This window comes from Aethalodelphis obliquidens, unplaced genomic scaffold (assembly GCF_003676395.1).
Source record: "Aethalodelphis obliquidens isolate GAN/ISIS:26980383/991018 unplaced genomic scaffold, ASM367639v1 scaffold14, whole genome shotgun sequence".
Lineage (NCBI taxonomy): Eukaryota > Metazoa > Chordata > Mammalia > Artiodactyla > Delphinidae > Aethalodelphis > Aethalodelphis obliquidens.
The window spans coordinates 24846698-24873460 of record NW_020837958.1 but is presented as its reverse complement, the minus strand read 5'-3'; the positions used below and the strand labels follow the sequence as shown (position 1 = coordinate 24873460).

Genomic DNA, 26763 nt, shown 5'->3' with positions numbered 1-26763 from the left:
GGAGAAACACAAACAAAAATGATAATTTTATTAGTGCTGGGAAATATTTATTACTCAAGTAGGAAATAAAAGCAATGACTATAAAAATTTACAGTAGTTTTATTGGCAGGAATAGCTTGCAGATAGAAGGGAGATTGAAAAAAATAGTAAATCCTTAATAATATTTTGGAAACCTCTGTGTCTCAGCTGTAACCCTTGGATCCTACCATGGTTCTTGGGCCATAAGTTAAAGACATTGGACTGAGACCTGAAAAAGTCCTTATGGTTTCCAAAAGACTCTGTCTTATATTGCCTTAATCTCACCTATCCTCATTATGTATAATGTCAGGGCTCAGGGTTTGGAAAACCAAAGGCTAGTTTGAGGGGATTTAATTTGAGGAGGAAATGACTACCTTCAACCCTATCTAGAGGTCTTTCTTGAAGAACAAGGCAAGCAGGGAGAAGTCAGTTATAAAATAATGATGGTATTATTCCTTTTATTGGACACTAAACATGTCATTGGCCATGGCTGCCGTTGACCTGTATGGTACTTTCCTCTGGGCAGATATAGACCTGGAACCAGAGGCATGGTTTGATGAGTGGAGAAGGGATGGATTTTTGGCTTGAAGTCCCCCTACCTCCAATGCTACATGAACCCGTACTACCATAACCCACTCTCCCCACTCTACCCCTTTCTCTCATGGCTAGGGAAGTTTACTCACCGCACAGCCAGCCCAGCTGCAGACAGTAGCCCAACTATTGGCTTTTATCTGCCAATGGGAATCTATGCTGATAGGTACATTTGAGCTGAAGTTTCCCCTCTTCGTTAAAGATGACTGTTTCCAAAATCTTCCCATAGTTTTTGGGCCAGACTGCTGTGATGGCACCTAATACACCACAGTGGAATTTTCCATTTATCAGTATTTGATATTCCCACTTAGCTATGAGCATCTCTAGGGCAAATACCGTGTATTCTTTTTCCTTGTCCTCTGTATCCCCTAACATAATGACTGGTACATACAAAATAAGTAATATGTTTATTGAATCAACCAAAAAATGAATGATATGGGTGACACTGCCTAACATTTCTTATATGTAATATGAGATAATAACTGTACCTACCTCACAGTGTTGTTGGGAAAATAGAGCGAGAAAATACATGTAAAGCTGGTAGCACTGTGCCTGTCCAATGGTTAGTGCTTGGTGTAGTTTATAAATTATTATTTTCATTAGTATCCATTATATACCATTCTAAAAGCTAGTTCTGAGGAGAACTGGGAAATGCTATTAATTCATTACTATCTTTGGAATTTACTGGATAAGTTACTTTACCTATTATTCTATTATGGGTTTGTAACTGACTTTCAACTAGGGTAGCAAACCATATCTGCTTATTCATCAAGTCCCCTTATCTCTCTCCTTTTTATTTCTTGAATCCAGCCATCTCTCTTCTTTCTCACTTACCCCTCCTTTCTCATTAGGCTTTCTCATCTTTGGTGACTTCCCAATCTCTGTTCCTTCTCTACCTTGTGTCCTGCCTATAGTTTAGCCCACTTAAATCTATTTCTACAGCGCACTCAGCCTGAACTTTCTAAAAGGGAAATAGGATCATGTCACTTCCTTACCTAACACTTCTCATTGAACAGCTTTCCTTTGGCCTTGAAAGAAAGTCAACTGAGCACAGCATGAAAGACCTTCCATATTCTGATCTCTGCTTCCGTCTCCAGGTTCACCATTTCTACCCCCTCTCCCCATCCCAATAACAACACAAAGTGGCACAAGAGAGTGCAAGCAGAGCTCCTTGTCAAAGAGCCATGTATTCTTTCTAGTTCAGGCCTTTGTATGTGGTCTTGCTTCTTCTCCCCTTCAGGAGATGATCTCCTTGTCATCTAGAGGACTAGATGTAATTGTCACCACCTTTGGGAAGCCTTCCTTGACTAGCTCTTTCCATTCCCTGCTGAGATTGAAGGGAGGAACTCCCAGTTCCCCCAGAGTCCTCTGTGTATCCTATTTAGTGTTTTTCTCTCCAGTTGTCATTACATGCTTTCCTTCCCATCAACCTTACTATACAATGTGTTCCTTGGCAACAGGGGCAGTTGAGTCATGGATCACTACAGCATCAGCACCTAGGACAGGGACAAGCTCTTTAGCGTATGCTCATTCTAAATATTAATGGAAGGAAGATAGGAAGGAAGGTCAAAGGAAGGAAGAAAAGAATGGACTGAATTCCCAGGTAGGAGTGGAGGATTGGAAGAACATCTATTGCAGAATTCTCCTGTTTGGCTCCAGTGTATGAACCTTTACAAGATTGCTTCTCTCTAGAGAGCACTGAAGCCCTCAAGGCCATAAAACGGGTAGTTGGCAGGCTGCCTCTGTTTCTTGAGAAGATTTCTGTGTTATTGTTACATAATTTTTATCTTAGGTTTGTCAGTTTATTCTGCTTTGTTTAAAGCTAAATTCTGCTATCAATAAATATCAATACAAAGTTGGACAGCTAAACGGTATCACTCTGTAAATATCTTTCCTCACCACCATCTTCATAGATTTGGTTTTCTAGAAGGATGTTTTAACATTCTTACTTCAGCTTTCTGGTATTCAAAATCTTGTTAGGGGACATCTATGAATTTGGGGGAAAACAATGAATCTGTTTAAAAGTTCAACTGGGAAGATTCCTCTAAGAACCAGGAAAACCTGTGTTTTTCACCATGAATTTGTGCCCTTCTTGTACTAGATAATGTGAGGTATTTAATCAATTGAAAGTTTCCCTCATTGCCTTGCCTACTAGCAGGCACAGGAAAAAGCCTTCAGCAATTTTTTCTTCTCTGAAATTTTCTCTTGTCATTCTATTACTTGATTTTAATGTATTTTGCTCTATTAATTTCATTTTCTTATATTTTGTTTTACTGTAAGCCACTTAAATCACAATTAAGGAACACAAAAGGAGAACTGGGTTCTTCACCTTTTCCTTCTTTTCCTTCATTCTAGTTCATTTTCAACATTGGCATCAGACGGATCTCCTTAAAGCAGTGTTTAGATTGCCATTACTCTGTTCCCTCAATTTGTAATGTATTCAAAACCCTCCATAATTTTAGCTCACACTGTCTTTCCACTCTTAGAGGTTCCAATTTTCCTAGATAATGTTCCAGGCAATAAAGATACCTTCATTTACCTAAGTACAACCTTATCTTTTCCTTCTATTGTAATGTAATTCCTCTCATTAAGGAATTTCCCAGTTGAGTCTCTCTGCCTGTTACAAGTCTACCCATTATTCAAGGTTCCAAAAGTACTTCCTTTACAAGAAGGTTTCTGATTACCCCCATCCAGATATGCTCCCCTTATCCTCTCTGAATACACAAAACCCTTTTATTGGACTTTTGAACTCGTTCATTTCACATTTTGTCTTGTATTAATGTTTTATCTACTTGACTTGAACCTTAATATATGATATGCTCCTTGAGGATAGGGATATTTTAGCCCATGTTCTGGATCTTGTATTACTCAATATAGTGCATTGTGTGTAGTAGGTACTAATTAAATACATACCAAATTGGATTGAAGATAATGATGATTTTAGCTAATAAATTTTTTGTTTCTTATGTGCCATACATAATTCTTCATGCTTTGCATGAAGAATTTTATTTAATTCTCATATTAGATGAGAATTTTATTTAATTCTCAGATGATTATTATTGTATTCCCAATTTTGTAGATGAGAAAACTGAGGCATGTAGAGGTTAAAAAATTGGTCTAAGGTCACACAATTAACAGGCGGTGAAGCCTGAGTTCCAGTTCTGGCACTGTGGCTCTAGAACCCAGGTATTTAAATGGTCATGAGAGTTCGTACATGGTGCGTTTCTCATACTCTTACATGAAAGTGGATTAGGTTTCACCAATAGATCTCTGTTCATTATACCACAGCTATCTCCTAATATAATCTATAGGAAAAGTTATTGCTAATGTTTTTTGAACCCTTACTATTGTGTTAGGTACTGTCCTAGATGGTTTACATATATTAACTCATTTAATCTTCATATGAGCCAATTATATTGACAAAGAAACCGAAGCACGGAAAAGGTAACTGACTTGCTCAAGGTCAATCAGACTGTAAATAGTGGAGCCAGGATTAAAATCAAGCCAGTGGCACCAGTGTCTAACCACTATTACTAAACTGCTTCCGCACATTTTAGGTGGTCTAGATAGCCCAGGATGAGAAAGGCAGAATATCTAATCAGGAGAATAGTGCCGGAATCAGGCATCACATGTTGAACATGGTAAATCAAATAGTCGAACTGCTTCTTTGTAGTAATGGCAGATAAAAAAAGACAAAACGTGGAAAAGAAATGATGTGCTGTTGAAACAAGAGAATAAAATAATGATAGGAAGTGGAAAAGCAATGCTGAATTTTGCAAAGAGGAGAATTTTGAATAAATTTATCCAGTTCTGGCTCATTACAGAGGTTGCAAGAAACTGACAGTATTACTGGGGGCTCAGCTGGGAATATGTAAAATGTCTGCGGGAAGCTGTTACAGAGCTAGAAATTTTTTGAAGGGAGACACTTGGTTCTTGGAGTTTGTCTGACAACTTGCATAACCTTGGGACTCAATGCGGTAAAGTCTTCTTCACATTGAAATGAATTTGCTGACATGGGAAGCTACATATATTGCATTTGTGATTGCTCTAAGAAATGCAAGGAAAAGAGAAAAGAGACACATTGAAAATGGAAAACAAAAATCACTCAACTTCACAAAGCAATTTAAAAATTGGAATATCTTGTTACCAATTTTGCAAATGCTTAAAAACCAACACAGCCTGAGTAAAAACAGTGTCTACTGAGAAAGACACTAGTCTGGGCTTTCATCTGCTTAAGCATCTGGTTTGCTAGAGCTAATGCCAAATTTAGTTCATGCCAAATAGATGTAAATGAATGGTTGTTGCCACAAGGGAGAAAGAAAATATTGTGTATGTTCAAATACAAGTTATTTCCCCCTTTTTTATCCCTCAGAAAAAAAGAATTCCCTTAAATTCAAATCCTTATAATGTTCTTATATTAACAGGTGTTCTGTCAGTTCTTTGATTTTGAGTGGCAGAGTATTTGGAGTAGGGAAAAACAGGACATTAGCTATGCCAGTTTGGGGCTTTTATAGAAATTATCTGTAGAATAAATTTTTAAAGGAGGCAAAAAAAAAAATCCCTCAACAAAAAATGAGTCATTATTCCTGGGAGCATATTGTCATAATTGCAAGTATTGAGTGTCATATATGTGCCTTTTAAAAATCACTTAATGACAAATTTCAGGTTTTGATCACACTGTGGAGATCACATATATTTACCTACTAGACAAATGGGGAAATGAATCCTAATATTATACAATTGGATTCTTGTGACTTTGCTTGAGATTTCCAATGAAAGCATCAAATACAGATTTTAAAAGTGCTTTATCTCAAACTACTTAGACAGATGGGATGATGATAGGTTTGGAAAACTTTAGAGAACTTGAAAAATGACTCTGGGTTGGGGAAGACCTTGAGGTCAAAATTCATGGGAAGAGATTAAATGAAATTATTTCAATGTCGTGGTAAAGGACAAAGTAATAATTCTAAATTAATCTATTATTTAATATCACCTATTAAATAATGCATTCAAAACAACTATGTGTAATAACTGAATCCACAAATCAGATTGTATGCATAGATAGTTATCTCATTAATGTCCCTCAGAGTTATTCAACTTTGCCCAGAATATTTTTTCTTCCTGTTTTCTTTTTTAGATCTTATCACTGATAAAAAAGGAATCATTTTCCTTATGTTTGGAGTTGCTTCCTATTTAGGCATTTACATTATCTCCTAAATGGAACATGGGAAATGAGAAAAATGAAAGAAAATAGATTTTGAAATGATTGTGCAGAAATCTATAATAGCAGAGGAAGAAGTCGAGATTTCTGGAAATATTAGTAGTATTGTGGAAAGAAATGCAAAGGAATTTCAAATGAAATAGTATTTAACTATTTAAGGCTGTGGCTGGAGCCTTACCTAGGGTACTTCATCTAGGTTTGATTTTTCAGATTGATAAAAGATGTAATTTCTGTGAAAAAGCATGGTGTCACAAATCAACTATATGCCAAATACCAGAAAAAGATGTTGGAAAGCCTGGTTTATAAATAACGTGTTTACTCCACGGTAAGAAAAGTCTCTGGGATTGATCCTTTTCAAGGTATTCATGTTGTGATGGAATTAGGTTATTTGGATGCCAATTTTATTCTTGCCAGCAGCAAGGTACTCGTTGCACAGTAACTTCATCCATCTGTTCTTTTAGTTATTCACTTGTTCCTCAGTGTTGTTTGACCTTCACTGAACACTTGCTTTGAGCTGGGTGCTGTGCAAACCACTGAGGGTACAGCTTGCCTATCAATGTCCTTTCTCTCCAGGATCCCTCGGGGCTGAGGGAATCAAGAATCATCCAGGAATTACAGTCATACCTTGTTGTATTGTTCTTCACTTTATTGTGTTTTTAACAACATCAAGCAAGTCTGTTGACACCATTTTTCCAACAGCATTTGTTCACTTCGTGTCTCTGTATCATTTTGGTAAAATTCTTGCAATATTTCAAACGTTTTTATTAGTATATTTGTTATGGTGATCTGTGATCAGTGATCTTTGATGTTATGATTGCAAAAAGATTACAACTTGCTGACGGATCAGATGGTGGTCAGCATTTTTTAGCAATAAATTTTGTTTCATCAAGGTATGTACCTTGTGTTTTTAGACATAATGCTATGGTATACTTCATAAACTACAGTATGGTGTAAACATAAATTTTATGTGCACTGAGAAACCAAAACATTTGTGTGACTCGCTCTATTGCAATTTTTGCTTTATTGTGGTGGTCTGGAACCGAACCTGCAGTATCCCTGAGGTACGAAATGGGGTGTGATAAGTATTGTAATAGAAGTATAAGCAAGGCGCCATGAGAGCACAGAAGAGGAGAAATCAGAAATCTTCCCAGAGTAAGTTGTGCTTCTATGGGGGAGAGAGGGAGAGAGAGAGAGAGAGAAAGAAAAAGAAAGGAGAAGTAGGAGACAGAAGGGGAGGACCCTGACTGGGAGAGCTCTTAATACCATCACAAGCCACTTATCTGCCCATTACCTGATACAGCTTTTACTGTTAACTCCCATCCTTTCTTATTTTGCATGTAATTACTGTTGAACTCATTTTACCTACAAAACCTTGCCCTAATGATGTTTATCTAAAAGGTAAGATTTTCAAGGTTAAAGGGGAGCATCTGATTTTTCTGTGAAGTGATTTTTTTGGAATGAACTCTTTACATTGATTAGTGAACCTAATTAGACGCCTCATCGTAGTTGACTCTAATTCTTGTGATTAGGAAGATTTATTATTTTTCTTAAGCTCCTTCAAAGCCCAATGCTGCTCTTCAAAGCCTTTCTGGTTTTTTTCATGTTTTTCTATCAGTATCTCTGTGAGCACGGCTCATCATTTTGTTCTTTCCAGCACCCTTCTTGTTTCCTTCATCTCTCTCAAATGCCTCCTTGATAGTGAACTAGATCTCTAGAGACATGTCATCTTTTCTTCCTTGGTGATCAGCTCCAGAGTGAACTCCCTGCTCCGAAACCATTTTGATTTCTCACTCCTTCTGCAAATGGCCTTGCATTTCGTTTGACATTGTATCTGTTGCCCTCCTCAGTCACCTTTCATTCTAATGGCAGTGGCATCATCTACTCCCCTGTTGGCCCTGAGAAGCTGCCCATAGGCTGGGCTCTGCCTGGGGTCTGTCGTAGTTGCACATCCCTCTTCTCTGTCATGGTAGCAAAAGGCATGCCCATGGCTCGAACATTCACCACACTCCTCTGGTTCAGGTAAATAAACAAACCACCACAACAGCGTTTCCAGTGAGAATAACCTTATCACTCTTCCACCTGATATTTTCATCTTCTTTTTCCAAGAAGCCACCTTTCTACAAAAAAGGATTGTCAAACTCTTGATCTTCTCCAGTGAGCCTATTTCATGTCTGTTTAGAGCACTCCAGAAATGGGCAGCTGAGGGTATTAGCATGACTTGGCCATGGTTATTGTTTTCCTCCAGACTGACAGATGCTTTTTGTAGAATCCAGCTGAATTTCATTGGAAAAGGGCTTAAAATGCACAGGAGGAGGAAAGTACTTCTCTCAGGATCCCTGCTGAGCTGATAGCAGTCTATGCGAAGTCATCTATTTAAACAGAAATAAACATGCCTTGGGATTCCAGAAGCCTATTCTCAGCTTTATTAAGCTATTTTCGGGTTTATTAAGAAATCTGTGTTTAATTTTTCCAGCATCTTCAGTGTTGTTCATTTCGCTTTTCTCTGTGTGTAGATCAGTTAGAACCCTTGATGAGAACGCAGACTTGGAATTCTGCCCCTCATGGAAACACAATGCGTTCAGAGAAGAATAAAGAACCTGGAAGACTTCTGAGGGCCTAGGCAGAAACTTGTACTTAACTGGCTTTTCGTGGGGAAAAGTATTCCTGGTCAGATGTTGCCTGTGCCTGGGTCCTGGAAGATTTCACCGTTGGGTATTTTTTTCCTTCTAAAAGGTCCCTCGGATTTATACAGCTTGGTCACCTGTAATAAGTCATACACTGCTCTAGGCCAGGGTCAGCTCTGTGTGTGTATGGGGGGGGGGATAGTAAATATTGTAGTTTTTGTGGGCCACGTGGTCTCTGTTACAAGTATTCAATGCTGTCATTTTAAAGCAACGGGAGCCACAGACAATAAATGTGACTGGGTTCTAATAAGACTTTACTTATGGACACTGCAATTTAAACTTCACATAATTTCCATGTCATGTAATATGACCCTGATATCATAGAACTTTCATTTGCCAGAAGGGGAATTAGGCAGTGAGCCTGAAAACACAAATAATGAAAATTATGTCAAGTTCTAAGGGAGGAAGAAAGAAAACAAAACAAAACAAAACAAGGGTACTGTAACTGAGAGCAACTGGTGGTTGAAGGACTGAGGATGTGGGTTGCTTGAGCTAATCAGGGAAGGCTTTTCTGAGGTGGCATCTGAGCTTATCTGTGAATGATGCCTGAGAGACGTGAACATCTCGTGCAAGTAGCAGGAACAGGGAAGGGAAAGCACTGAGTCAGGCAGAGCTCCGGGCATTTGAAGAAGCAAGACGACTGGTTTCACTGGAGAGGACATTGCCTGGCCCTCCTCTTTCCCTTCTGCAATGAGAGAGGGATGTGGTGATGGTCAGCTAGGATTCTGGCTCAGATGAAGGGCTTTGGGATTCATTCAGGTACCAGTGCCAGACCATAGGTAGGTTTAAAGTTGGAGAGTGATGGGAAGTGGTTTAAGAATTTGGACAGGTCACTTTGGCTGCTGGGTGGCTGAGAGATTGAGGTGGGGGCATGAGAGTGGAGGCCAGGTGGTCGGGAAAAGTGGTTAGGAGGCATGTCTGAAATACGGTCTTTTCCATTTACTTTCCTAACACTTTTCTTAAGGTCTGGATCTGACAGAGGCTAAGGAGACAGTGAAGAAAACTGATAAAATATATAGCTCAGGTTGAATTACCAGATGAGATTTGCATCAATAACACTACCAAGAAATTAAGTCCATATTATGCTCTGTAATGGCCTATATAGATATGGAAAACTAATCTAAAAAAGAGTGGATATATGTGTACGTATAGCTGATTCACTTTGCTGTATACCTGAAACTAACATAACATTCTAAATCAACTATACTCCAATAAAAATTAAAAGAAATTTTTTTTTTTTTTTTTTTTTTTGTGCGGTATGCGGGCCTCTCACTGTTGTGGCCCCTCCCGTTGTGGAGCACAGGCTCCGGACGCGCAGGCTCAGCGGCCATGGCTCACCGGTGCAGCCGTTCTGCAGCATGTGGGGTCTTCCCGGACCAGGGCACAAACCCGCGTGCCCTGCATCGGCAGGCGGACTCCCAACCACTGCGCCACCAGGGAAGCCCAAAAGAAAATTTTTTTTAAAAAGAAATTAAGTCCACATTATTTCTGTTACCTCAGCATTGCTCACAATGACAGCTAACTATCCTGGGGGTGCTTGCTAGGTGTGGCATTATTTCATTTCATGTTCACAGAAATTCTGTGAGGTTGGTGTCTTTATCCACTCTACAGATGAAGAATCTAAATTGTAATAGGTTCTGCAATGAGCCAAGAGGTCTCAAAACTGGTAGGTGGCAGAGGGAGTCTAGGACCCACACTTGTCTGACTCTTAAGTATGTGATCTTTGCCTTTATGTTTCAGTTATCTGTTACTGCACGTCAAACAACCTGGAGTGCTGTGGCTTAAAACAACAATGGTTTATTCTTTCTTGTGATCTTGGGGTGGGCTGGGCTCAGTGAGCGGTTCTTCTGCTCAGCGTGTTGTTAGCTGGGATTATGCGTGAGCCTACAATCAGATGGTGGCTCACCCAGGGCATGGAACGTCCAAGATAATCTCATCCTCGTGGCTGGCAGTTGATGCTAGTTGGCTGAGGCATCTCTGTTCTCCTCCATGTGACATTTCAGCCATCGTTAGGCTAGACAGGCTTTCTTACTGCAAGATGGATGCGCTCCAAAAGGGAGCAATGTGGAAAGACAAGCCAGCCCCAGTGTGTAAGTGCTTATCAAGCTCTGCTTCTGTGATACTCGTTGAGGTCATTACCTTAGAGCAAGTCATACCGCCAAGCCCAAAATTAAAGTGAAAAGAGAGGGACTTCCCTGGCGGTCCAGTGGTTAAGACTCCATGCTTCCAATGCAGGGGACATGGGTTCGATCCCTGGTCGGGGAACTAAGATCCCACATGCCGTATGGTATGACACAGCCAAAAAATACAGTAGAACAGAATGGAATAGAATAGAGTACAGTAGAATAGAATAGAATAGAACAGAATAGAATAGAATAGAATAGATAGAATAGAATAGAATAGAATAGAATAGAAAGGAGATTCTACATGAGAGATGGGTTCATTAGGATCCACCAATAAGAATGACATTGTTATTCTAGCTTCTGCCTTTATACAGAAATACATGGAAACTATTTCCTCTTTTGTGATATATCAGGACTCTTCTCAGCAACTAAGGATAAGCCAAGGCACCAGATATGTATTGATCCATGTGTTAACCAGACATTTATTGTTCCATAATAGTTATTGTTCCTACTATGAGTGAAGCTAGGAACAGTGTGCTGGGAATTGTGAGTAAAGAAAAGCTGGTTCTTTCCTCAAGGTGATTAGAGTCTAGAAGAAAACATGTATGATGCTATCAGATGAGTACCTAAAAAATACAGATGTGTGTTTGTGGATAGAAATACACCTTAAGATATATTTCAAATTGCTCTTATTGGAGGCCTGGATACATTTCAGAAAGATGTTCTTCTTATAAAAATATACCTTTTTCCAGGTTGGTATGATTTTTTATATCGTGGAAGAAATTGAAGCATTTATTCTTCCAGAAAATTAGAGGGCATTGTGAAAAGTCAATTTTTGTCAAAGATGAACTAAGATCCAAGTCCACTATTTTAAGAAGGAGAACTGCATCTGCTAACATGACCTTCAGCTTTATTTGATCTCTGAAACCTTCTAGCAGTCAGCTTCCTATAAAAAAAACAACATAAAAAAGCCACTGGCATGAAAGCTTCTAATTTACTCATCACGTGTATGACAGCTCTCTAAGCAGTATAAACTTTTACATACAGTAGATGCTCATTTAATGTTAATATCTAAGCTGGCATCTGCTGTTCATTGTTATGGTATAGGTGTTTGGTATTCTAATGAGATTTAAAAACAAACAAAAAGTTACAATAGCATTTAACATGTGCTTACAATATTTCAGGCACTGTCAAAATGTCTTCTTTGTATCATTTCCTCTTGCCTTTGTGCATGTCTGTGATGTAGGTACTGTAATTATCTTCATTTCCTAGGTAGAAAAGTTTTACGGAAAAGAGTTAAGTACCAAGAGACAGGCCTTGAACCTTGGACCTTTTGATTCCCAAACCCATTCTTTTTACCCCATATGTAACACAGACGTAGCAAGAGCTTGTAATGGGAAAGAGCATTGGAATGGCCTTCAGGAGACTTGAATTCTAGTCCTTTGGGCTGAACTAACTAGCCATGTGATCTCAGATAAATCAACTTTTGCTTGAAAAATAAAATTTAACTCTCTTCTCTGAAGCACAGACATTTGCAGCCCATATTTTTATGCTAATTTAGAGCCTACATTTTCTTCACGGCTTACATTGTATCTTCTGTGCTCCTAATCTCCCTTATCCTACTGTGTTTTTTTGTTTTTTTTTTACTTAGCATTTTCACCTTCTAATATTCTATATTCTGTATCCTCTGCTTAATTATTCTCCATTGTTTATCTTCTGTCCTATTCAGGGATGCAGACTCCAGTGAGGGCAGGGACCTTTGTCTGCTTTGCTTCAAGGTGTATCCCAAGTGCTTCCAAAAGTTCCCAGCACATAGGAGGCCCCCAATAAATTTATAGTCATTCCTGTTAAGGAATGTGGTGGTGGAAGATAGGAAGAGGCATTCCAGGACGAAGGATATGGTGTAAGAAAGGACAATAAAACATTGGATATCTTGGTCTTTTAAGACATTTCATTTATGTGAGGAAGTAATATGGGAAGAAGATGGACCCATGCAGAGGAGGCACAGTGGAGAGGTCTTCAGTGCCACACAAGAGAGTCCACATTTGATTTGTTAGGTAATAGAAAGCCACTTTGATCACCAAGGTTTACTCAGCCACCAAAATTTCCAGGGTGGCATCATTTGTTCTAAGAGACAAACCTTGAGGCTTAATTGTATTTTGAAGTAACATTTAACTTTCTTCTCTGAATGTGTGGTCAGTCTTTCCTTGGGAATGACAGAAGGCATCAAGGAAATAAGAAATGATGTTTTACTCGGAGCTCAGTGTGAAAAATGTGCAGGTGAAGATGTGTTATTCTTTATTTATGGTTATTGAATTCGAAATTTAGCAGTAAAAATCTGCTATTTAAAGGATTGCTACACTGCAAAAGACTTGAGAAGCACGTAGATTCTAGGGGTACTTAGAGAATCGTTTGATGCCTGTTGGGTGACAAGCATAAATGCATTCAAATTAATCATTATTGCCATTCTAGCAAGTAAAATGCAGCAATGTGTTTATCAAAAGGACGTTTCCAAGAGATATGAAGAGAATATGATAAGTAGCAGAGCAAATGCGTCATGCTACAAAGCCATGTGGTGAACAGAGGCTATCAAACTGTATCCACTGCATAGTCTAAGGCAATATAGATTTTATGTATATATTACATTTCTTATAAACATTTCATAAGCATCATTTTAAGAAAATAGCTGCATGTTTTTCTATTTTGAACATTTACAATCATCTTAACCTTTCACACACTTTTGGACATTTCAGTTTCCAAATTCTCATAATCGTAACTAACTCTGCAGTGAATATCTTAGTGCATATTTTTCCATATTGATTGTTTTCCAACGAGACCATACTCACAGTGGAATTAGTGGGTCAAAGGATATGAATTATTTTGCATCAATTCTGTCTGTTAATTTGGCTAGTGAAAACTGGTACTTGTTAATGTTTTTTTTTAATTACTAATGAGGCTGAAATTATGTTGATTAGCCAGTTGTTTCCTTTTCTCTGAAATGTCTGCCCATGTCCTTGCACCTTTTATCTGTTGGAGCCTAGTGTTTTTCATTTGGATATGACACTCAGAATTCTGCATCTTCAAAGGCTGAGTCTTTGGGTCAAGCCAAATTGTCAATATAACTGAAACAATTAATCAACTCATTGGAGCAGCTGGTCAATCTCCTGATGTGATGGGTCATTTCATCCATACAAGTGGATCAATTTAGTGATACATCTGGTGGAATAAAGGTGCACCCAATAAATCATGTTAGGAAGTAGAGCTGAAAATCTGGACATAAACTGCATCAACTAGTTCGACTTGCTCATGAGTTCACACGCATCTCCTTTCTGATTCTTTCCAAAGTATAATAATGGTGACGACGGGAAGTTCAGGAAACTTCTGTGTGTGCACTAAGAGCCTCTGCACGAATTGCAGTATGTCAACCTTTTTATCTTCTTTTGAGTTGGAGGTTCTGAAAGCAATCTTCTCCTTGAAATTAACATCCTCGATTCTCTCCTTTCAGTGATGCTTTGCCAGATGAAACTCTCATTGACTTCATTTAATAAATGAGAAAGCTCATTCTCTCATTTATCATAGGTTGTACTCTGCAATTGGATTTATGCCAGAATCAGAGATAAGGAGATTATAGGAAAGTGTATGAAATTATGAATGCAAGGTTATTTATACTTCAGGTGAAAGGGGAATATATTTTTTCCCATCTGATTCTGTGGAAGTTTTTTTTTTTTTTTAATTAGCCGTGGTATCTTTCAACTTTACCATTGTGACTCTGAGATGTAATAACATTTAGGGACAATAGAAGCCAAAGTCATCAGGCATAAAAGGGGTCTGAGTTTTTTTTAATCTTATTTGATGCCGTGAATGGAAATTAGATTCTTTAACTATAGGTTTGTTCTATGAAGAATTAGGATGTTGACAGTGTGTCTCTTCTCATTATTTCCTTTTCAGTTATGCAATTTATTTATGTGTTTCTTTGGATATTTGCTCTAAAAATGAACACTCTGACTGCATTACTGCTGCATTATTGCTCTGCTTGAATGGTCCTGGGCGACTCTACATCAGGGGATACAATTTTCTCACGAAAGGTGTCATGGCTGTGAACACTGACAGCTCTTTGGCTAATTAAAATTTAAAAGATGTTAGTATCCATGAAGCTTTAATAGATTTATACCTGATCTGTTATGGATGGAAATAGTCCATTTAATCCATTTGCAGCTAGCCCCTAATACATACATGCGTGTGTGTGTGTTTTTTAATGAGATAAAAGCAAATTCAGATAACAGGAAAAAATAATGAAAAGAACAGTTCCTTTTTCCTTTTACAAAATTATTTTGTACCCATTCCCAAGCACACATACATATTTACAGATACATACACACACACACACACACACACACACACACACACACACACACGAAAAGAACAATGGCTCATGGTGAATATGTAATTGTTTTGGACTCAGGCAGACATGATTCCTTTCTAGGCAGTCTGTTCTGAACATCTATCTACAGCAGTGGAGCAGAAATCTAACCACATCCCTCAAAAGCTAGCCCAGGACAGAAGCATTCATTCTGTGATCTACCATGATAAAATATGGTGATGCATTTCCCTAGCTTTAATTCTAAGCGAAAAGCCAAAAGCTTTTTATGTCTTTTCAGAAGAGAGCTTCATCTGAACCACTGCTTTAAACTAGCAGATTGAACCACAGTTCAGCAGCCTGCGGCTCAAATGGTCAAGTTGAACCCAAGATCAATTTTTAATTGGTCAGTGACAGAAGCAAGTAAAACTAGCATTCAGAATTAATTTCTTAAAGATAGTGAGTATGGTTCTCTATTCTTATTTCGACTCAGAAGGATTCCGAGCTATTGGTCACAGGTAGCAACCAAACTAAACAAAAAGCTTGTGTGAAACCAAGTGCTTAGCATTACTAAACACATGTAGGAAAGACCACGGGCTGTGTAGAATCAGACCAGCTCTAGGTTGGAACCTTGGCCTTGTCACTTACCACCGAGGGACTTTGAGAAAGTTATTCAATTGCTCAGAGTCTCAGTGTCTTCATCTATAAAATGGGGATAAAACAGTAAATACCTCCTGAGGTTGTAAAGCTGAAAGGAGAATCTGCATGTAAAGGCGGCTATGATGTATCACGGTATGGAGTTATCAAAGATAACAGTATTGGTGGATGTAGCATCAACATTGTGTAAAAGGAAGCCAACCTGATTTGAAAATTGAGGCGCTGAGCTAAGACACCGAGGAAGAAAGCTGCTGAGAATGAGGGCGGATTCAGCCTCCCTAGACTCTCCCTCTGTGAGGGCTTCTAGGAGGGCATCCAGGGGAAATGTGACCTGTAAGACCCTGCGTTTCTTTGTCAGATTTTGAAGAAAAATGCCTAAAGTGTATATGTGAATGGAAATGTGACGGAGCAGCATCAAATATCTCTGTAAGGAATGATCGATGAGTGTCTATTCTCTTACCGTAGAGCATGTGATTTCATTTCCAAGATTATTGTCTTCTAGGAAGAAGAGAGCATCAAGAGATTATTTTTTATTTCATTTCTATAAAATTCTGTTTTCCTTTTCTCTCCGTCCTCCCCAACATACAACCACTTCTTCAACTTTACTTTCAAGTTTGATTTAGCAGTGGGAAACCATTTTCTTAGGACATTGCCTTTTGATAAAATCATAAGCCACTGACATTTCTAATTATACACAGTGAATGGTTTAATTTCCTCTTTGAACTGCTTAGGTGCTGTATGTCCAACATGTTTCTTTTGATCATCCCATGGGGTTGATACCACGTTATAGGAATTTCATCAAAAGGAAGAGTATTGTGGAGCAATGAGGCTCTAACACGCCTTGAAGAAAGCAAAGTTCCTAGGTAGAGTTAACCTTCAGACAAGCCCAAGGAGCCCCCATTTTTCAGAAAATTTACTATGCGCCCCACACTATGTTAAACACGTAACATAGGTATACTTTTATTTCAGTTTTACATCTGCTCTTTGGAGCAAGTGTAATTTATCATAATTATCCTTATTTTATTAATTCAGAAACGTAAGGTAACATTCTCAAGGTCACACAGCAAGCAATTGGTATAACTTCTCTTTGATTACAGCTCAAACGCCAAAGCTCTCTTCCTCACCCTATACTGTCGCTTAAAGCCTAAAGAATAGTTTAAATATATATTTTCTGAATGTAACACTTTTTTTTCACTTCGTACAATGATTTTTAAAATGTTTCACCTTCCTGCTCTTCATTACTCCCACTTTCTCAGTGACAAGATAAGAACTGATTTAAAAACAAATATTTTGTCAAGAAGAGTTCCTCTTAGCCTTTCCTAATTATGAGTAAACTGGGAACTTTTAGAAAATGTAAGTTATTTTTAATCATTCATGATAAAGAACCAACTCTTCTTCATTCCAGTCATTATTCCAATGTTTATGATCTTAATAATGTAGCTTTATATTAGATAAGGATAGGAGCTACAATTTCTTCATCTTAATAAAGGCATTTCTGCTTAATGTTTGTAATGTGTAAGGGGCTGTGATAAGTGCATTATATTCATTTTTTAAACTTTATAAAAACTGTGTGAGAAAACTAGTATTAGCTCTCATTTAATACATGAAAGAAGTGAGGTTGAGAGGAACTATTTACTTGTTCAAGTTAAGTTATATAAAACTAGTAAGTAGCAGAGCTCATACCTGAAACCAGATCTGTCTGGCCTTAAGTATGTGCACTTTCTTTTACACTTATTGTAATAATATCAGTGTTCACTCTCACTGTGAACTAGTGTCCAAACAGGCTGATAATGACAATAACACCTTGACATTTAGTGTTGTGTCAAGAATAACAGAAACTTAACTCAGCAAATAGTCACCGAGTGGCTACTCTGTGTCAGGCATTAGCATAAGCAGTGGATCCAAAGCAAAGCAAAAACAAACGTCGTGCCTGTCCTCTTGGGTCCTTATAATCTTGTGGGAAGACATAGATCAATTCAAAGAATTAGTTAATGACAGTTGTGATACATGCTGTAAAAATAATACAGGCTATCACAAGAGTGTGTGACTGTAAACTGACCTAGTTTCTGGGTCAACAAAGGCCCCTGGTTTCTGGGGAAGTAATCGTTGGTTGAACCAGGAAGAAGGTATAGGAATTAGCTGATGTTTCTTTTTTTTTTTTAAATCCGGTAGGGTTGATGACATATTATAGGAATTTAACATAGGGTGGTGGTTTGCAGGGGTGGCGGCCAAGCAGGCAATGATGTTACAGCCTGTGTGCACGTTCAGAGGCAGGAAGGACTTTGAATTTTGGAGTGGAAGAGGAGGATGCTGATGAGGTAACAGGGCTAGATCCTGCAGAGCACTGAGTGCATCTTAGCCATTTTCTTTCTTTCTTTCTTTCTTTTTTTGCGGTATGCGGGCCTCTCACTGCTGTGGCCTCTCCCGTTGCGGAGAGGCTCTGGACACACAGGCTCAGCGGCCATGGCTCATGGGCCCAGCCGCTCCACGGCATGCGGGATCTTCCCGGACCGGGGCACGAACCCGCGTCCCCTGCGTTGGCAGGCAGACTCTCAACCACTGCGCCGCCAGGGAAGCCCTTAGCCGTTTTCATCTGTGTCTGATGGGTGCTATGAATCCATCCAAAGGTTTAATGTGTGTACAGTCTGTCATTCAAGTTGGCTGAGCTTTCCTTTCCAACTTCAGTGCATGGACTGCAGACACCAAGCAAGCAACCCGTGTAGTGGCTTTATGAGCTGAAAACCAACCTGTGTGTTTCAGTAAGGAAATCTGTAGCTGTACTTGTTTCTCACATAGTGTTTAATGACTGAAGCAGCTTATTGATGCTCTCAAGAAACTGATACATTTGTAAAAAAAAATGCATTATCCATGCTATAAAATTAAATGTTGCATTGCAGAGCAATATACTAAATATCTCCTTAGTCAATTTTTGTAAACTAAATGTTATAAAATTACATTGGAGCACAGAGGCAGCACAAATCCATGGGAAATATATTTCTTTAAGAAGTCTATTTTGTTAGCCCGTATTTATTTTTTATTTTTTATTTTTTATTTGGTCTCACTGCACAGCATGTGGTATCTTAGTTCCCTGACCAGGGATGGATCCCGTAACCCCTGCACTGGAAGCATGGAGTCTTAACCACTGGACCACCAGGGAAGTCCCCTGTTAGCCTGTATTGATAGGCAGGTTTTAATTACCTTTTTACAAAAGTGTGTATTTTCCATGCCTGGGAAAAGATGTACATTCTTTTCCCCATGTTTTTCTCTATATTTGTGTATGTCTGTTTGGGGCATATGCATTTTAGCAACTGCTTTGTGTGGTATGTTAGCATAAAATCAGATATATATTCTTTATCTTTTTCTATACAAATATAAATAACATGTCCCTGTGTAGCCAGGATTCTGTTTTTAAAATCTCTAAAATAGATCGTGGGTATAAGTACCTAGATTACTTTTCAGTGCAAGAACTGGAACTGTCCCCAAAGCATTCTGAGCATGTCCTGCACGATTGGATAATCCCAAAATTTTGCATAAAAAGAGGTTGAATAACCTCTTCTTATCCCTAGAGAAATAACAGCATTTACTGAGCACCTACTTTGTGGTAGGTGCTTTACATATTGTCTTGTTTAATTCTCACAACCAAGAGTGAGTACCATTATTACCCTGTTTTATAGATGGATGAACTAAGACGCAGGAAGATTAAGTAACTTGTTCTATCCACACAGCTAATAAGGGTTAGAGCTTAGATTGAACCAGGCAGTCTGATTGGAGAGTCCATATTCTTAGCTTCTACCTAGCTGTGCACTATTCCAATGTGAGATGGCTCTTTTAGAAAGGATGTTTTCTTTTATATGGTAGCTTTTTTCTCTCTTTCTTTTTGGAAGGACCATTTTGTGCAGCTTGATGTTAACACATATCCCCTCAAATATACTTACTCCCCCAGAAAAATAATTAAATGATAATACTGATGAAAATAATAGCAGCTGGCATTAATCAAGCCCTAATTATATGCCAGACACTGGGCTCCTACTTTAAGTGTCACATTTCCTTCTCATTTCTATGAGAATTCCATTTTTTATAGATTATGACACAGAAGCTTAGATTATAGTAGATTCTTCTTGGAGTGGCAAAGGTAAGAATGCAGATTATGTCTGAGCAAGGTGCAAGCCCGTGCTTTTCACCCAGTACACAGAATTGTCTCAACTCTATACCCTTTCATGTGCAGTGCAGTTATGGGTACCTATAAAAGCCAGGGATGGATAAGGGAAACATTTTATAGTTTATCAAAACATGAGGTCTGGCACTGCAGTTTTTTAAAACCCAGCAATTAATTAAGCCATCTCCTCTTTCTCACCTCTGAGGGGAGATGGAGATCATAGGATGTCCTTCCTGCGTATAAGAAGCCGTCTGTATTTGGAGTCTCCCTCCACAGCCTCCCCTTCTCTATGATGAGTGAGCTTGAAACCATTCATGCATCTGCACCCATGTGATTTTTTTCCAGTAGGGTTACCTGACAGTCAGTTCTCAAGACCCTGCTAGGTTTTTCCTTTTTAATATTCAGGTTTGTAAAATCTTCCCTGGTAATGGAGCCTGACAATCTGACTACCTGTCTCTGAGCACTGACCATGGGACAGGCTCAATGTCACCTGTCATTCAGGATTCATGGAGGTGAATGAGGCATGATTCCTCCTTCTAAGAGGCATCAACTTAAGTGAAAGAGATAGAAAAACTCGGAGTAAATGTGACCTTGTCTTCTATGAGGAAGTTGACCTTAGATCTCCTCTAATAAAAGTCCTATTTTCATGGCTTTAACTTTTTGACTTTGGCAATTTCCAAGCAACTCCAAAGACTATTAACGTGACATACTTCTCAACCTTGCTGATACGCTGAATTGGGTCTTTTACATTTGAGAGTCAAGTCATTAGGCACTCTGGAAACAGACGGTTATTCAATTACTCGTTCAACAAATGTTGATGGAGCATCTCTGGGGAGAGCTCACACTCCAGAGTCCTCTTTCCCCAGTTCCCACTGTCACCAGCTCTGCAACCTTGAGCAGCTTCCTTGGTTTTATCAACCTTTATCCTCATCTGTGAAATGTGGATGGTAATAGCACTGATGCCAGAGAGTTGTGGTGAGATCGTATAAATAAAGCACTCGAAGACCATGCCTGAGGTACAGTAAGGCTTCAGTAAAGGTGAGCTGTTACTATTAATAGCAGCACTTTCCAGGCACTTCACAGGGTGCTGAAATGAAATGAGCAAACCCATATGCTTTGCATCCATGGCAGAGATGCAGAGAGAGAGACAGAGAGAGAGAGAGAGAGAGAGAGAGAGAGAGAGAGAGAGAGGGAAAGGTCCCTGCTCTCTTGAAGCCAACGTTTGAGGAAATGAAAGAAGGCTCAGCATGATTGGAGCACAGAAAGCAGGGGAAGTGATGGTGGATAAAACTAGAGAAGGGGATGGGAACCTTGTCAGTTTAAAAGTCGGCCTAGGGCTTCCCTGGTGGCGCAGTGGTTGAGAGTCCGCCTGCCGATGCAGGGGACACGGGTTCGTGCCCCGGTCCGGGAAGATCTCACATGTCGCAGAGCGGCTGGGCCCGTGAGCCATGGCCACTGAGCCTGCGCATCCGGAGCCTGTGCTCCGCAAAGGGAGAGGCCACAACAGTGAGAGGCCTGCAGTACCGCAAAAAAAAAAAAAAGTTGGCCTAAATCCTTAAAGCAGTGGGAAGCCACTAAAGTGGTTAAGAAAGGGAGGGGACATTTTCTATTTATATGTGGGAGGATTAATGGCTGATGGATGGGTGGCTCAGAAGAAGGGTACAGTAGATGTAGCATGAGAGCTCTTAGTCAGTATGTGAATAGCCTCAAGTGTAAACACTTGCATGCAGTGCAAATATGACAGGTGTTAAGAGGCAGGAAGGAATAAGAGAAACATTTTATTCTTTATTGAAATAGGAATTGCCCAGTGTCACACAACTAGTAAGTGGTGAGGCTGAGATTGGAAGCAGAATTCATGCTCTTAGCCCCATGATCTTGCTTAATGATCCAGGCAAGACACAATGGTAGCTTGGACCACTATGGAGGCAGTGATGGTGGAGAGGAGATTCAGTAAGTGTTCAGGTCGAAGAATGGACAGAACTGGGTGAAGGATTGAAAATTGCAAATGAGCCAGGCTCTGTCTCTCTATGTGACTCTACTTAATTTCATGCTTGTAAAGGGTCTGATGGAGATCCCTGAAATTTCTCAGATGTCACTGCATTACGTGATCTCAAATATGTTGTTAAAAATATTTATGCATCTTAGAGACTTGCAAAGGTCTAGAAAATTCTTTCTAAATGATTGCCACTTTTTTTTGAGAATATTTAGAATCTTTTCATTGTTTGTCCACAGAGTTAGTCACTTTCAAAGTTGGATATAATAAACAGCATTTTACCCCAATATATTGGGTGGTGGTTTTGCTCGTTTTCTGCCTCTAAACATATTGCAAATCTTTCAAAGTTTTGAGCCAGTTAAGGGAGTCACTCTGTTTTTCTTTTGTTTGCTTATTTTTGTTTTTGTTTCTTTGGTCTATAGAGAAGTTTTAAAAAGAAATGTTAAGTTGCAAATAATACAATGACCTTTCAACAATTATCTTACACTCTTACCATATGGATGTATTAAGTTTGCTTCTCATTTTAAAGCGTTTAGTGTTTCTTAGTACATATTTGGACTAGTTTCTGAACGTGAGTTTTTCAACAATATGTTGGCTTTTAGTAATATCCTCAATATGCCAGCTTTCTCTTCTTTTTGTGTCATCCATATCTCTAATCCTCCCTGTTCCCACAGTTAAGTCCCTGAATTTTAAATCCTGCTAATACCCAGGAGACTTCTTTTGGAAAATTTCTAGCATGAAAAAAAAAGTCAAATTATGACTTTTATTTGACATCATGCTACCTAAAATTCTTGCAAACAGGTTGAGGAGATCCTTTTTTTTTCACACATTTAAAAAGGTTATTTTTTCTCCATTACTGAAGATTAAAATATGACCAGTGAAATAATCTTTGGAAACATTGAAGAATAAAAGGAAGGAGAAAAATCACTCATAGCATAACATCACTATTTAGAGATTATCATTGTTTACGTGTTGATATATTTCCTTGTAATCTTTTTTCTGTATTTAGTGGCACAGTTATGGTGGAGGTCCAGTCCATAACAGGGAGGGGTAACAGGGTCTACTTCTTCCCTGTCTTGGTGGTGAGAAATCCAAGCTGATTTCACCGAGTCTCAGTGAGGTCAGGTGTACCCACGCCTACTGCACCCCTAAGATATCCAGAGCTCCCCTAGGTAGTTCTGGGGACTAAAGAGTTTCCTCGATCACTGAATCGAGTTACTCCCATGAAAGGTGGTTAGATGTGATCTGGGTGAAGTCTCAGGATACTGGTGAGTGGCATAATGCTGGATCTTTTTCAGGCAAAGTACGGGCAGCTGGTCCTCACTGGACAGCACAGAGAGATGCCTGGGTGTCCACTTCTACTGCTTGGAGGTTCTGGTTGTGGGAATTACTTCCTCCTAGCAGGTAGAGCTAGGGAAGGGGGAAGGAAAAGGGTGGGCCCTTAGGTGATGATGAAAACATTTCATAAGCCTAGAGCCTGGGGTGGAGACACATAAATTATTATCTTGATATGATGGTTGCTTACTTTATGTTGTTATGATTGTGATCATAACGTAAACATTATTATTTGCTTAAATCATGCTTTGTCCCTGTTAATATATTCCGTCTAGCATAAACATTTCAGGTTAGTGTAAATAATGATATTTATTATAATAATCATAATAATTTACACTTGTACAGTAATTATGGAAACTTGCCCAGTCTCACACAGCTAGTAAGTGGTAAAGCTGAGGTTGGAACCAGTATTCATGTTCTTAGCTACTAAATGCTACTGCCCAAACTCCTTCCAGGCATCATTGTAGTACACATAATATTCCATTGATTGTATAAATTAAACTTTACTTAAGTATTCTCTTACTGAAGTAAAGAACTGTTGTTTGGGTGTATTTTTATAAATAATGCTGTCATGATCATATTGATACATAAAGCTGTGTTGTTTCATTGCTTTAATTTTTTTTCTGTAGGACACATTCATCAAAGTGGGACTGTTGACTCAAAGTTTATAAACAAGTCTGTGGCTTTTGATATATATACCAAAATGCTTTTTCTTGTCAGAGAGGTTTAATTCACACTACCATCAAAGATTAGTGGGAGTTTCTGCCTTAGATATTTTCTCTCTCTCTGTGTCGCATCCATGCTAAGTCTGCTAGTAGAAAGCAGTCTGCTGGCAGTCTAGGAAGATATTCCATATTTCCCTCAAGGGATTAGGCATTTCCTTGGGGCATTTGATAACATATAGGTAAATTTGGCTATGGGAAGTAAGCAGTGCAGGGAAAGAAATGAATTTCAGGCAGAGGAAACAGCAAAAACAGATGTTGAAAAGTAAAGCCCTTGATTTTTGGAACACAGGTTTATTTTAACGAAATGCTTGTGGGTTGGGTGACTTTAACAAGGGGTCTTCCCCTGGGCAAGTCACTTTAGCTCTCTGGTCATGCACTTAATAGGCTATAAAACCAAGAGTTTAGATTATTTGATTTTAAGCATCCTTAAAATTCTAGCGTGAGTTATTCTCTAACCATGCAAGTTAAATAAAATAAAAAGTCCCCATATCTCAAAACAGAAATTCTGTATGTTGCTTAAGTCCTGAAAATATGTATTTCTAATGGGTAGGAGGTAAAGGCTTTGCAATGAAAGCTGTTATTTCTAGAAGATAACTAATAATTCTGGGAGATTCATGGGCGCATACGTCAATTGTGAGCAACTTAAAACTTCAAAGTTCTTGTTCCACTCTATAGCCTATAAGGATATTCATTTGTTTCCCTGACCTTGAGTGGATTCTATAGCACAGCGTGTTCCTTCTCTTGTACTATAGAGGGAGTTTCTTATAAAATTAGGGGGAACATAAATCAGGTCAAACTGACATTGGCACCCAGAGATAGGGCAGTGTGAAATCCATGTTCTTAATCCACTGGGCACCATCTGCTCTTTGGGGGTCAGGGAGGCAGTGCTTTAGGATGGTAGCTACAGTTAGCTCACCCCAGAAGCTGTAAATTTGAAGGGCACAGAGTAGCTCTTCTCTTCCTGGAAAATGATTTACAAGGGCTTATCCGTCTTCCTGAAGTTAGTACCTTTGTAATTTATTTGAAGCAAGGCCATTATGGCCCTATCACGCCACAAATGTCTTATCTATCCTTCAAGGCCCCACGGAAGTGCTTCACCTTCCAGGAAGGAGGTTATCCTCATGATACCTCTCTTTTTAATATCATCAGAGTGTAAGCTCCAAAGCAGAATGCATCCAGTTTATCTTTGCATTCCCGACATGCAACACATAGTAGGTGTTCAATAAATGTTTGTCAAATAGATGCAGGCAAAAACGATGGATTACTTTTCCCAGGAGGAATTATTCTTCCCCTTATGTTCTTACTAAACTCTGTTGTTGGTAGATGTGCAACATAATAGGTAAGAGTCTGTGAGATGTGAAACATAATACGTAAGAGTCAAACTGGGGGTTCAAATTCTGGCTCTAGCTCTTATGAGCAGTGTGACTAACCATGATAAATGGCTAACTTCTTTGTGCCTCAGTTTATTCACCTGTAAAGTGGGGTTACTTTATAAGGCTGTCCTTCAAAATAAATGAGATAATACTTGTAATGAGTTTAGATTATCGTGTTACTTGTTTCTTCCATCATTATTTGTACGCATGTTAATATGATTTATTAGATTAGAAGCTTCTTTAAAGTAGAACCTCATTCAAATTTGAATCTTCTGTTAACAGTGAGGTCTCAGCAGTATTTACTAAACATAATTGACGTAGTGATTTGGAAGGTTCAGCTCATCAAAGCACAAACAACTGTTAAATTTGCCAGCCTTATGAACAGCCTTCGACTGCAAACCCCACGAGAGCTGGGATGGTGTTTTTTATTTTTCTTTCTTTCCTTCTTTTGTACCCCCAGCAGCTAACACATGCTTCGCATATACTGGCCATTTAATAAATGCCTGTTGACTGCTTGGTATATGCCAAACGCTGTGCTAAAGATCTACAGATTCCTAAGACCCAGTCCTTGCCTCCAAGGCCTTTAAGATTGTTCTTTATTTTTGAGTGAGTTTATGAAATTCAGCAGGAAGCAGAGAAAATAGAATCCAAGAGTATGAAGTCTGATGGGAGGGAGGTGCTACAGGGGCCAGGGATATACCTCAAAGCCCCCCAGAAGATGCTGACCAGGTTTCAGTGGGCTTCATGTCTCCTGAATCACTGTAGATACCTCTGCTCTCGCCAGAGCCCCACCACCAAGCCTCGGTGGGATGGCGTCCCCTTTCCCCTCCTACTGACAACAGTCACGTTCTTACTCACAACACTGCCTTGCAGTCCTGTTTAAAGCAAATATATTTGAATACGAACCTACGTCATTGGCATTATTTATAATATTTGTAATAATTATTTTTATTTATCCTCTGGAAATCCAATGCTAAACTGCTCAGCAAACTGCTCCAGAGAGCAGGGAAAGAGTTGGAAGCCCTCATTCTTCATTAAAACATTGAAAAGCCAGTGTCCTGACATCACCCTGAGGTGATGATCGTCTGAGAGGCACTCACAGCTTCACTGAGATAGTGTTGAAGTATCAGAATAAACACTGAAAATACTTGGTGTGGATGTGATGCTGTGCTGGTGAGGAACTCATTGTACTTTCTCACACATTATCTTGTCCTCACAGTATCCCTGAAAAGTAGGTGGTCTCATTCCCATTTGACAGGTGGCTCAATCTGCAGTTTATTCCAGGAGGGCCGGGCCCCTTACTGGCTCTCTCCGCGTCTCTGTTGCTTCCCAGCAGAGTGGGAAGCTCCCACGTCGCTTCCATTTGGTCCCAGTGCCAACTGGAGAGCGGCATCAAAGCTTTCCTCACCTGACACAGAATTCTGACTTCCCTTTCTATGCTGTTCTCCAGGACAAGACGCCTGAAATATGCTTTCTATGCACACTTAAATATTTTATGTTAAGAGTGATTGAAGGCAGACTTCAAGTAAT

The 26763-nt window shown here is 39.1% G+C and overlaps 1 protein-coding gene across 3 annotated transcripts in view; it reads left to right on the top strand.

Moving 5' to 3' along the window:
* Positions 1-26763, top strand: part of NELL1 (neural EGFL like 1) — an 867563-nt gene that overhangs the window by 583332 nt on the left and 257468 nt on the right. The window lies entirely within an intron of this gene.